Below are 12,885 nucleotides of genomic sequence, written 5' to 3'. Positions count from 1 at the left end.
CGACTTGTGTTCTGGTTCAGGTAGCAACTCAAAGATCAACAAGAAACTCGACTCAGGATAAAAGAGCTAGTCTACTGCATCTCTATTTGATATCGGTTTCACTATACTTTTGGATACATTTACAAGAAGATGTATGTGTGTTTATATAGAGCACTTACATGAATGGAATTAAGATAATTATAGAAGGAAATAATCCTAATCAAATCTACTTTCCTCTCCTAATCCACTTGCCTCATTTAGACAACTTACCCAATCTACCTCCAAGATGATCCAACGGTGAGATCTTAATCCAGTCGAACCATTGGATCCCACATATTCTAACGAGGAAGATGAGAGAATCTGGAGCCCTGAGAGTGATGGAGAATTTTCTGCAAGGCCGTTCTTCGCACATATGAATAACGGAAGTAGGAAGCCATCTAATCGGGCACAAATCTGGAAGGCAGGTGCCCGGATTGTGGCTCTCGAGTGGACTATTGTCCATAGATGCATAAACACATGCGATCGCCTTAAAAAAGAGAAAATTTCAGCTGGCAAGCAGATGTGTTTTATGTATCAAAGCAGAGGAATCGTTGGATCATTTACCACTGCATTGTCCGTTTGCGTACCATCTTTGGACCACGGCTTTGAGAGCATTCGGCGTGTCTTGGGTGTTTCGTAAGAGGATCACTAGTGTTCTCTTGAATTGGGGTGGTGGAGCCTTTGGTGAAACTGGGCGAGTCATATGGAAGCATCTACCATATGCAATCGTCTGAAACATTTGGAAGGAACTTAATAACCGTATCTTCGAGGATAAGGCTCAGAATTTTGAACGGGTGGGGCTAAGTATGAAAATCGAACTCATTACATGGGTGAGACAAAAATGAGGGCTGGCCTATGGGATTGGTGAAATACTGCGGAATTGGAGGGCAGTGATTCGAGAGAGAAAAATTGAGGCAAATATTCAGCCAAAATGGGCTGCACCATCCGAGGGCTGGATGAAGCTTAATTTTGACGGAAGCTCGATTGGAAACCCAAGTAAAGCATGTACTGGAGGAGTTATTCGGGATGCCGATGGGAACGTTGTCATGTCATTCTCGGGACCGGCGGGGAAGGGCGACACGAACGAGGTGGAAGTTAGGGCTCTACTGTATGGCTTGAAGTGGTATTCAGCTAACAATTTAGAGCCTATTTCGATACCTCCAAAAAAAATATTTGGACAAATGATCGCTCCTCTCTCGACATTTCCAAACCCTCTTTTGTTTTTGTTTTCCTGAGAATGACATTAATTTCAGGAGAAGACAAACAAAAGAGGAAGAAATGCTTAGAAGTGGGAAAGGGGATGGAAATTTATAAGTAATAGCTCCAAATAAAAACTTTTTTTTTTTTGATGGGTGAAATAAAAACTTCTTGAGCGTGATATATGTTAGGTATATAATATAACCCATGTATGTTCTAATATAAGCCCAATAAGATAATGGACCGGTGTAGTGGGCCTATTTGGGCTAGAGCCCACTAACCTATTAAAACCCTAGTGTATCTCTATATATAGGGGCTGGAGGCAACAAACTTGGTATTCCAAATTAGATACCTTGGGTGTAATGCTTCAAGCAACCTCTTGCTTGACCTAATTTCTCTAAAAATCTTGAAGCACTATTCATTAAAAAAAAAATCCTAGCCGTCTCTCTCGTGTTCGGATTCTTGGGCGTCTCTCTTGAAATCAAGATTTGGGTGCCCAAATTGGATTCACGCTTTGAGGAATCTGTTGGCATCAAGGAGGAGGAAAAGCCGCTGAACTTGGGGTTGTGTATTCTTTGAGCTGGATTGCACCATCGTTTTCTTTGGGCCGAACTGCATCAGTTCTTGTAAAATTTGGCACTCATCTTCCTCCCACAGAAATTGATTTTTATCGTGTGTTTCTCTCTTCCCCACCAAGTTCGCCTACCTCAGCCCTCTGTTTCCATAAAAATGAGACATCGAATAGAACCCATGTCTCTCTTTCTAGGGTTTCTGTTTCTGGGTTTCTAAAAAGGAAGGTTTTGGGTATAGGGTTTCTAATCTTGCAGGTCTTCTAACCCTCTCTCATACCCAATTGCAGAATCAAGCAACCTGTTGGAGGAGGAAAACTCTGTAAAATAGAAATTGCAGCCCTCTCAAGTTGGGTTCTTCTTTAAGCTGTTTTTCTTTCTCGTATAAGAACAGAATCTCCGTTTTGGGCATGGGTTTATTCCCACATAGAAACAGATTTGGAGCCCATCTTAGTGAGCCGCCGGATTTTGGATTCGGTTCTTAAACTTGTCGTCGGCCTCCTCTCTTGCCGCCGGTTGCTTGGTGAGCCGTCGTTTCTTGGATTCGGTTCTTGGATCCGATTCTTGCTAGTGGAGTCTGTTTCGGTTCTCGGATTTGGTTTGCGATTCGGTTCTCGGATTTGGTTTGCGATTCGGTTCTCGGATTCGGTTTTTGCGATTCGCCAATCAGGTGCACTCTTTCAAACTTTTTAATTTCATCTGAAATATCAAATGGAAAAGAATTCTATGCCTTTTGAGATGGTCAAACTTCAATCCTTTGGTGGGTCTGAGTTTAACTCTTGGAAGCGAAAGACTCAATTCGGTCTAAAATACATGAACTGTTTTTACACCGTTTTGAGTACCTTTGCTGAGACGGATGAAGAAGTTGATGAATCTCAATGGCTTAGAGATGAGGATTTCTGCAAAGACTACTTGTTGAATTGTCTTTCAGATCGTCTTGCAGAAACCTATAGTAAATATAACACTGCTAAAGCAATATGGGACAACTTAGATGCTCAATTCAAGAAGGAGGAATTGTCCAAGACCCATCTGGTGGACAAATTCATGGATTTCAAGTTTCAAGAAGACAAGGAAATCACTCCTCAAGTCACTGATCTAGAGAATTTGAGATCTAAGTTACATAATGAGAAAATAGTTGTCTGTGATTCGTTTCTTGTGGGTGCCATTATATACAAGTTACCATCTGTATGGCACTCTTTCAAAACCAAGATGTATCGGAAAAAGGTGCAAGTGGGACTGGATGATCTCAAACGATTCATTCGAATCGAAGATGAGAATCAAGCTAGGAATAACTTGGAGATGGTTAGATAGCAACAATCTGCTGCTAACGTGGTAACAAATCCCAACAAATTTCCTTGGAAATCCAAGTCACCTAAAAGTGAACATCCCAAGTTGGAGGCCAAAAAGACTATCTTTCAGAAAAAGAAGGGCAAGTGCCACAACTGTGGGAAATGGGGTCACTTTGCTGCAGAGTGTAAACAACCTAAGAAGGCTAAATCTGACACACCACAAAAGGAAACTCATATGATGGTGGGCAGTGCTGCGCCTAAGAGTTTTATTGCCATGTTAGGCAATGGTAAGGCCAGTACTTCTTCAGACTGGTGGTTAAATACAGGAGCCACCTGCCATGTTTGCAACTCGAAGAAACTACTTACGGCTGTTGTTGGCGTGAAAGAGACCGTTACAGTGGCTAGTGGAGCTGAGGCAAAGGTGACTCACACTGGAACTGCGAACCTGGTCCCTTTATTCAGGTAAAATACTAACTTTAAAAAATGTTAAAGTAGTTCCTGCTATTCAAAAGAATTTAATTTCTATTAGTCTTTTAGACAATGCTGGCATGTGTTCATCTTTTTTGGGTGGTAGAGTAACTTTAACTGTTAACTCTTATTATTTTGGTTGTGCTTTCTTAATCGATGGTATGTATAGATTGAGTTTAGCAAATGAAACTGTTAGTCAGGTTAGTTCCACTTTGATTGATCCTAAGTTGTTACACACTAGATTGGGACATGTGAACTATAGGAAAATGGCCACACTTACTAAAACTCATACTATACCTTTAGATACATCAATTAGATTTGACAGATGTGAAGTGTGTGCACAAACCAAGATCACTAGAAAACCTTTTCGTTCGGTTTCTAGGAGCACACAACTTCTTGAGTTAATACATTCTGACCTCTGTGACTTTAAAAGTTTCACTACTCGAGGTGGTCGGAAGTATTTAATCACTTTTATAGACGATTTTTCTAGATATTGTTATATTTATCTCCTAAAATCGAAAGATGAAGCTTTTGATAAATTTAAAATTTTTAAGAATCGTGTTGAAAATCAATTGAACTTGAAAATTAAGCGATTTAGGAGTGATAGAGGAGGAGAATACACTTTGACAGAGTTCAAGGAATTCTGTGCCTCTCAGGGCATAATACTTGAAACTATTGCTCCTTACTCACCTCAATCTAATGGCATAGCTAAACGTAAGAACCCGACGTTTACTGAAATGTTAAACTCTATATTATTGACAGCTGCCATGCCTACTAGCTATTAGGGAGAAGCAGCTTTAATTGCAAATCACATCCTGAATAGAGTACCACACTCTAAGTTGACCACTACTCCTTATGAGTTATGGCATAAACATCCTTGTAGATATGACACTCTTAAGACTTGGGGCTGTATTGCTTATGTGAGGATACAAGACCCTAGGAGACCTAAGGTAGGACCTAGAACCAACACTTGTGTTTATCTAGGTGGTGCAGAAGATAGTGCTGTTGATCGGTTTTTGGATCTATCTACCAATTTGGTTATAGAATCTCGAGATGTAGTATTCTTTGAGAATAAATTTCTCTGAGATCATGGTTTGAACCTACCTGGCGATACTGAGATGGTTACAGAATCACATGTAGAGTTTGAAAAGAATATTTCTGACACCTGTCCTACACTGATTTCTACATCAGAACCTTTACGAGTTTCTACAAGAGATAGAGTACCCAAGAACTTTGGTGAGGACTTTGTGACCTACCATGTCGAGATTGATCCATCAACCTATAAGGAAGCGATGAGATCTAGGGACTCTTTGTTGTGGGCAGAAGCCATTGATGATGAAATGAGCTCTCTGTTACAAAATCAAACTTGGCAGCTAGTTGATTTGCCAAAAGGGGCTAAGATTGTGGGCTGTAAGTGGATTTTGAAGAAGAAACTTAATCCTGACGGATCCATAGCTCGGTATAAAGCACGTTTAGTAGCTAAGGGCTATACTCAAGTCAGTGGGATAAACTACTTTGATGTTTACTCACCGGTCTGTCATTTGGCAACGATAAGAATTCTTCTTGCTTTGGCTTCTATTGAGAAGTATGTTGTGCATCAAATGGATGTAAAAACGGCTTTCCTTAATGGAGACCTCACAGAGGAAATCTACATGAACCAACCTGAAGGATTTGTCATTGAGGGTTTCGAGAACAAAGTTTGTAACTTACACAAATCTTTGTATGGTCTTAAACAAGCACCTAAATTGTGGCATCAAAAATTTGACAAGGTAATAAAGAGCTTTGGTTTTCAGACCAGTTACTCAGATAAATGCCTTTACTTTCGTTCAGTGTCGAATAAGGTTGCGATTATTTGCTTGTATGTAGACGATATGTTGATTCTTGGTTCCGATCTCTCTGTAGTGAGTGACGTGAAAACCACTTTGGCTCAAGAATTCGACATGAAAGATCTTGGTGTGGTTGACACCATTCTTGGTATGAAAGTAAGTTTTGAAAGGCAAGGAATTACTCTTAGCCAAGCCCATTATATTGAAAAACTACTTTCTACATAGGGATACAGTGAGTGTAAACCGATTGAGACACAATTTGATTATACCAAAAAGCTGATCTCTAATGAAGGAGACAGTGTGAACCAGTTAGATTATTCTAAACTGGTTGGTAGTCTCATGTATGCTATGAGTTGCACTAGGCCAGACATAGCCTTTACAGTTGGCATGCTGAGTCGTTTCACTAGTAATCCTGGCCATGAGCACTGGGATGCCCTTATGAGGCTGATGAGATACCTTAAGGGTACTCAAGGATATGCTCTATGTTATAATGGCCATCCTCTTATCCTAGAAGGGTATTCTGATGCCTCATGGGGCTCAGAATTAGGAGACAGTAAATCTACAGTGGTTATGTTTTTACACTGGGTGGAGCCGCTGTTGCATGGAAGTCAAAGAGACAGACTTGTATTGCTCTGTCATCTATGGAATCGGAACTTTATGCTTTAGCTTCTACAGGAGATGAAGCAGAGTGGATAAGAGATCTGATCCTGGACATTCCATTGACCCATTTAAAGATTAACTCTTTAAGTTTGTTCTGTGATAATCAAGCTACAATTACGGTTGTGAAAAACTCACTCTTTAATGGTAAGAGGAGACATGTCAGGCTGAAACATGCCACGCTGAATTATCTTCTAGAACAAGGTATTATCACTTTGGTTGATGTGAGATCGAAGGATAATATGGCCGATGCTCTTACGAAGGGACTGAACAAAGATCGAATATTCAAAACTGTGAGGGAGATTGGGTTAAAGACTGTGTAGACGTGTCTTAACCTACATTCATATTATTTTGAATTTTTCGAATCTCCCTATCTTGGCCAAGATAAGCACTTGATATGTTTCAATGATGTTTACAGTTGTCTTTATGTCATTCCACATTTGATGACATGTCCTTCTTGGGAAATGTTGTTTCATTCCAAACTTGATGATACAGCTTAACTCAATTTGGATATGATGCCTGTAACATTCCAAATGGAAACATGGAATGGTTCTTTGTAAAAGAAACTGTTTAGGTCTTGTTCTTGATTGAAACTTGACATTGAGCTTATTGATATTGATATTTATTTTTTCAGCCATTATGAAATTGTACTAAGTTCTTCTGGTAGAACTAGATACTTTTAGTAAAACACACAAATGATTGGATTCATTTTTAATGAAATTCATATTTGGTAATTTACAGGAATTGGCGAACATGGAGGAGATTTCCTCAATTTGGATCTTGATGAGGATGACTTACTTGATGAGTGAATCCTCATAGAGCAATGGAACTATTATTTTCTTTTCAGTTGATTAAATAGTTCACCTACATATGAAACTGCTTATGTTTGAGTTTAGATTATTTCTAAAAATTTTGGTTATACTTTAAAGTATTCTTGTTTTCAGTTGGATTACAGATCTTTATTGATATGGTGATATGGATGATTCAATAATTTTGTTTGGACATTACATTATCTATCTATTGGATTGTGCTATATGTAGAACATAGGAGGAGATTGTTGGGTATATAATATAATCCATGTATGTTCTAATATAAGCCTAATAAGATAATGGACCAGTGTAGTGGGCCTATTTGGGCTAGAGCCCACTAACCTATTAAAACCCTAGCGTATCTCTATATATAGGGGCTGGAGGAAACAAACTTGGTATTCCAAACTAGATACCTTGGTGTAATGCTTCAAGCAACCTTGCTTGACCTAATGTACTCTAACAAGGAGGACAGGATGAGTTTCAGATGATCGAATTAACAGCTTGGATCTAGAGAGTTTAAAAGAAATTCTAGCTCTTGCATAGGTGGGGAATGTTATTAGTCTTTAATTTGCCCATTAATCAGGGGACAATCATTTCCTAACCTCGGAGTTTAAAAGAAACTTCTAACTGTCATAAGGGACGGAACAAAGGCCTCTGTCAGGCCCTGTTTGTTTTTGGTTTTGGGGACTGATTGGGAGTCCAAAATTGCTTATTGGACTCCAAATTACTTTAATTTTGAGCCTAATAATCAGTTTTGGATTTGCAATTGGTACTCAAATTCCAAAAAAAAATACAGGGTCTTAATTCAAGTAAATCCCATGTTGGATGTTAGAGAAAACAGCACGTTTGTGTGTTATACAGGGCAAACTAAAATTGGTTCATCACATATCACTACTTTAAAGTTCTAAAATAGAAGGGATCGGAGGATCTGAATTGTTGGATCAAGATAATTTTGTGACTTCTGCCTCACGACGGCCGGTGTTGTATAAGGCCGGGCCGACATAGATGAATCCTAGCTAGAAAAACGGGGAGTTGTAGTAGTTATAGGATTTGTGGTTGTTTAATGAGTTGTGGTTGGTTTAGGAGTTAGTATTTGTTTTGGTAAAATTCTAATTAAACTAGAATTTCAGTTTTAGTTAGAATAGGAGTTGGTTACCAAGTTTTTTTGGGTTTAGTTTATTCACAAGCAGTTGATTCTCAAAAACATTCTAATGGTTGTTACAAACAGACTCCAGCATCTCAACCAACATTAATAGTAGTGACAGAGACAAGGCCATTGCTCTTAATCTGGATCTTCCTTTTCTCCCCCAAGAAAAGCCCCTGAAATCTTACAGATATATCCTCCAGATGGAGAGACGGTAAAATTGAATTCTGGACGATGGTAGGGGATATAATCGGAGAGAGCAAAAACTCAATTCTTGCTTCACCTCCTCCGACGCATCAAAAAAAAGAAGTCACCTCCTCTTCCATAAACGAACTTGAATCTTAGATGGTCTTACTACTTGGGTCGAGTTTTACCCGGCCCGCATTGACCCGACCCGACCCGAAAATAGCATGGGTCGGGTTTAGAAATCATGGGTCTTGGGTAGGGTCGGGCTTTAGTTTAAAAATCCGGCTCAATCTTGAGTAGGGTCGGGTTTAAAGGAAAAAAAAACCCGAAACCCAAAAACCGACTTATGTAGGTGTACTATGACATTTTTAATTATCTCTTGAATAAGATAGCAAATTATTTTTCAATATATGGATATTTTGTATTTGGATTTGGAATTGAGTTTTGAATACAAAATGAATAGATCCGGCAACTCATGTGGAGGGAGACATAGAGGGAACGGGGTACTTCCTAGTGGAGGGGAGAGGTTCAGGAGCAAAGAGGGTGAAAGAAACTGCCAGAGGATTTCCAATTTCTTATTTCCACAGCAAATTTAGAAGTCTGATTTTTTTCACTGTTAGCTGCTGAATTAGAAACCAAGAATTTGATCCGATCCAAATTACAATGCAAAAAGGGCTGCGAATGTGAGAAATCCAAATCCAAATCTTCTCGGCATCCAAACGGGCCCTAATTGTTTTCATTGAGGTGATCATCTTTGCAATGTGGAAATATAGTTCCTTCTTCAATTTATACACTTGATTACATAAATGTAGAGATTTTTGGTGTGAAGATTTTTATTTTTTTTACTACAACGCGTCAACGTGAAAAAACCTGACCCGACTCAACCCGACCCGAGAATTATCATGGGTAGGGCCGGGTTTGGGAATCGTGGGTTTTCTGGAAAAAAACCCAACCCGACCTGACCCAAGATATTTCTCGGGTAGGGTAGGGTTCTTCAAAACCCGACCCGCCCGATCCGAGTTGCACCCCTAGTCTTACCCTCGCTGAAGCCCACCATTCCAAGGCTATATGGATTGAATCCGATTCGATGGTAGCAATTAAAGTCATAAAAGCCACAATCAACTGCCCTGGCAGAAGATTCCAACTCTTTCCAAGATAAAGGACATCCTTAAATTTCTCATATCTGGAGAGAAGCAAACAGAGCTGCCGACTTTTTGTCAAAAATCGATGTCTCTACAAGGGCAAAAATATTCCTCACTACCTTCTTCCCTCCTCACTCCTTGATATCATTTGTAACGACTCCTCTGAAGTCTCCTACACCCGATTGTAATTATTTTTTTGTTCTCTATTAATGAGGGTCTGCCTAACCCCAACTTACCAACAAAAAAAAGGTATCCATCTCGCTTGGATGCATGAGTTATATATAATTTTTTTCAATATATAAAAGCATATATTAGTGTAAACATATTATTTTCTACAAAGTTAAAAATAAAAACCGAACAATTACTGTAATATAAGATATCTTCGTTGCACAAAAATCTTCGAGCTCATACTTAAATAAAAAAAAGTGTTTTTGTTAAATATTTTCTTCCTCTATTTTCACTTTTATATATTTTTTGAATATTCTCTGTCATTTATTTACAATCAATGGCATGCTAAATAATGAATATATGAGATTATTAAATTGTATTGTAATAGATAAACTCACAATACCCATATACTTACAGATGTGAATGAAAGTCTGTCTTTGGGTTTTTTCAGTTTCCTCCAATATCTGAAGTTTTTAAGGAACTCTTAGCATGCAAAATTCCTTTAGAGAGAAGTAAAATAGAAGATTAGAAAGCAATTCTGGAAAAGATTACTCATTGAATGATAATTTAGTCTTTTTAAGACGTTGAAGATAATACCTCTTCGTCTTACACTTGCAAATTTTGAGTAGAAAAAATAAATTGGAGTTTATCCTTCCTGAGGTAGAAAATAGGAAGTTTCAATGTCATTCTTATATCTACTCACCTCTATTTTGGCTCCAATGGCATGAATGAACACAAAGATAAATTATTCTCGTGCTTGATCAATCACACAATCAGAGTTAATGGCATCATGCTAAATTGGAGTGCATGCAATTGTTACCCCATCCCCTAATTGGTTGAATACATCATGCTTCAACAGATGTGTGTGTGTGAGAGAGAGAGAGATATGATGGGAACATGCTAACTTTATATTTGCGCGAGTTTGAGTTGCCCCCTGAAATCCCAAAGGCAACCCAAGGGGGGTGAATTGGATTTATAAAACTTTTGCAAATCAAATTAGATTTTCAAATTAAACTAACTCTCGTTAATTGAGAATGAAAATAAGGCAATGCAAGGTAAAGATGTTACCAATCACCAAAGATAGTAGGAGGAATAGGAAGAAGATGAACACCAAGATTTAAAGTGGTTCGGTCCTCCACTAAAGTGTGCTTTGAAAAGACTTTATAGAGAAAAGTGCTTTTGTTTTGTAAAAATGGGTGCTTTTAGAAAAGAGGGAAAAGGTGTTTTGGAAAGATAATCCTACACCGGTTAGGCAAAAAGTTGTAAGTGGGTTTATATAGCTTTTCCCACTTCCTTCTATTGCTTTGATACACAATGGGTTTCAGCTGTTGGGTGGACCAACGGGACGGTGCAACTCACATGCGTTGCGTGGGCAGTGGACTGTAGGGCGCTTTTTTAGGCGCAAGGAGCAATTGGAGCACTAAGTTTTTTCCAGACTAGAGCACTAAATTTTTTCCAGATTAGATCTGGACCATTGGATCTAGATTGAGTTGGATCGGTCAAGTGGATAGACCGACTGGTTCGGTCAAGTTGGAATTTGAGTTCGGGCCGAACGACCGGCCTAGTGACCTCCAACAGCTAGTGTGGCAACGGGTGCAATCGGGTTCGTCAGACTGTGTGGTGATCTGGTGTGATGAGGACAGTTGGATTGTGTCCTATCCTCCCAACGGTCAAGAGCCCAAAGGGTGCGATCCGCATCGTGGATGACAGATCTAACGGTTAAGGGGTTGGAGGGGTTACACACAAGCCAACAGTCACTCTAGGATTGATCTGGACTGTAGAATTGCAAACGAGCGTGATCTCATGGCCAGAATCAAACCCGCATTGAAAAGATAGGTTTTAATGGTGCAAATTAAACAGAAAGGGTGCTAGTTGCTATACAAAAATAGCAGAAACGTTCCATTCTTTACGGGATTCGAAAATTCACTTGTGGGACTTGAATTTCATAATTTCCAAAGCCAAATACTCTCTTGAAAGCCTTTCTAAAGTATTATTTCCAAATTACATTCAGGTATTTTATTTTCTGCAGAAACAGTAACTTGTATCTTAACGGTATAAACTACACCGTTCTTCAATGTATCTTGGAGGCAAATTCATGGTACACCTTGCACTTACTAGTAGGAGCGAATATTATCTTAAGGAAAGCGATATCGTGCCTTGAAGCATCTCTTCTCTTCTCTTCTCTTCTCTTCTCTTTTCACCATTCTACAACCAAATTCTCCAACACTCCACTCTTCCCAAGTTTATCTCCATGGGGGTTTCCACTAACTTGATCCTTCTTCAAATGGCTGGATCCAAGTTGCTTACAATCCGAGTCTTGAAACTCTCAAGGGATTTAACTTAGGTGCCCTTCCACCTCTTTACAATGGTTGAAGATGAAATAGAAGAATAGTACCCTCTTGCCTCTTTGTAGGCTTGTACAACAATAAAAGCTATCTTTAATATCTCTCCAAATGATTACAATAACAGCCTATCGAGATCTTTTTCACAAATGGTAAAGTACAAGTTCAAAGCTCTAAGAAGTAGAAGAAGAAGAAGAAAAACTTGAAAGAACATGAAAGTTTAAGTATGTAAATGATTTGCAGTTTCAAAAAGTTGTAAATGCATATCGATGCTATATTTATTAATAGGTTATAGAAGTAAGAAGTAATAAGAAACTAAAACAAGAGTGTTAGTATCATTTCCCTATTTCATAATAGGTTATAGAAGTAATAAGAAACTAAAACGAAACGAAGAGTTTAATGGTGTGGGGGTGCCATTCAAAACAAGAGTGCGAGTATCATTTCCCTATTTCAAAATATGACTAAGAGAATTTCATTACTGCCAGACCCTGGAATTTCTCTTCCCATTGAATATTTTTCCTTAGGCTCTGTTTGGTTGCAGGCATTTAGATAAAAGACGGGAATATGTCTGGAATTTTGAAATGCCAAACCCCATTTGGTTGCCATTTGCATTTCATTGGCATGCTTGACCACCGGGCTTGTCGGGTGCTTGTCTGCCCACGTGGACACCCAACCAAAGCCAAATGGCAATCCACATATTTGGAATTTTTTTGCTGGAATATCAAGATCCCTAGCATGTAGAAATGACGGAGACGTGCTACGAGAGTGTTTTCTACACATGTTTCGAACAAATTCCGACAACCAAACGTCCAAAGTGGATCATATGCCGCCCAAATGCCTGAGCAGAGCCTTGTAACCAAACAACCCTTGGACGAAGTTCCAAAAATCTCCCCCTTGACTGCCCGGCTTTGGAAATGCCGTTTGACTATGCCGTTTGGAAATGCCGTCTTCTCTCATCACACCCAAGCTCCTGCAACCAAACAGAGCCTTAAGGAATTTCTTTTCCCTAGATCCAGATAGTCCCCAGCATGGGTGGAAAGTACCTATTACTTGGGAGGTAAAGCCACACT

This window comes from Tasmannia lanceolata, unplaced genomic scaffold, assembly GCF_043159265.1.
Source record: "Tasmannia lanceolata isolate RefF3 unplaced genomic scaffold, GAP_Taslan_0.1 ptg000037l, whole genome shotgun sequence".
NCBI classification, from domain to species: domain Eukaryota; kingdom Viridiplantae; phylum Streptophyta; class Magnoliopsida; order Canellales; family Winteraceae; genus Tasmannia; species Tasmannia lanceolata.
Note: the sequence above shows the minus strand (reverse complement) of the source record.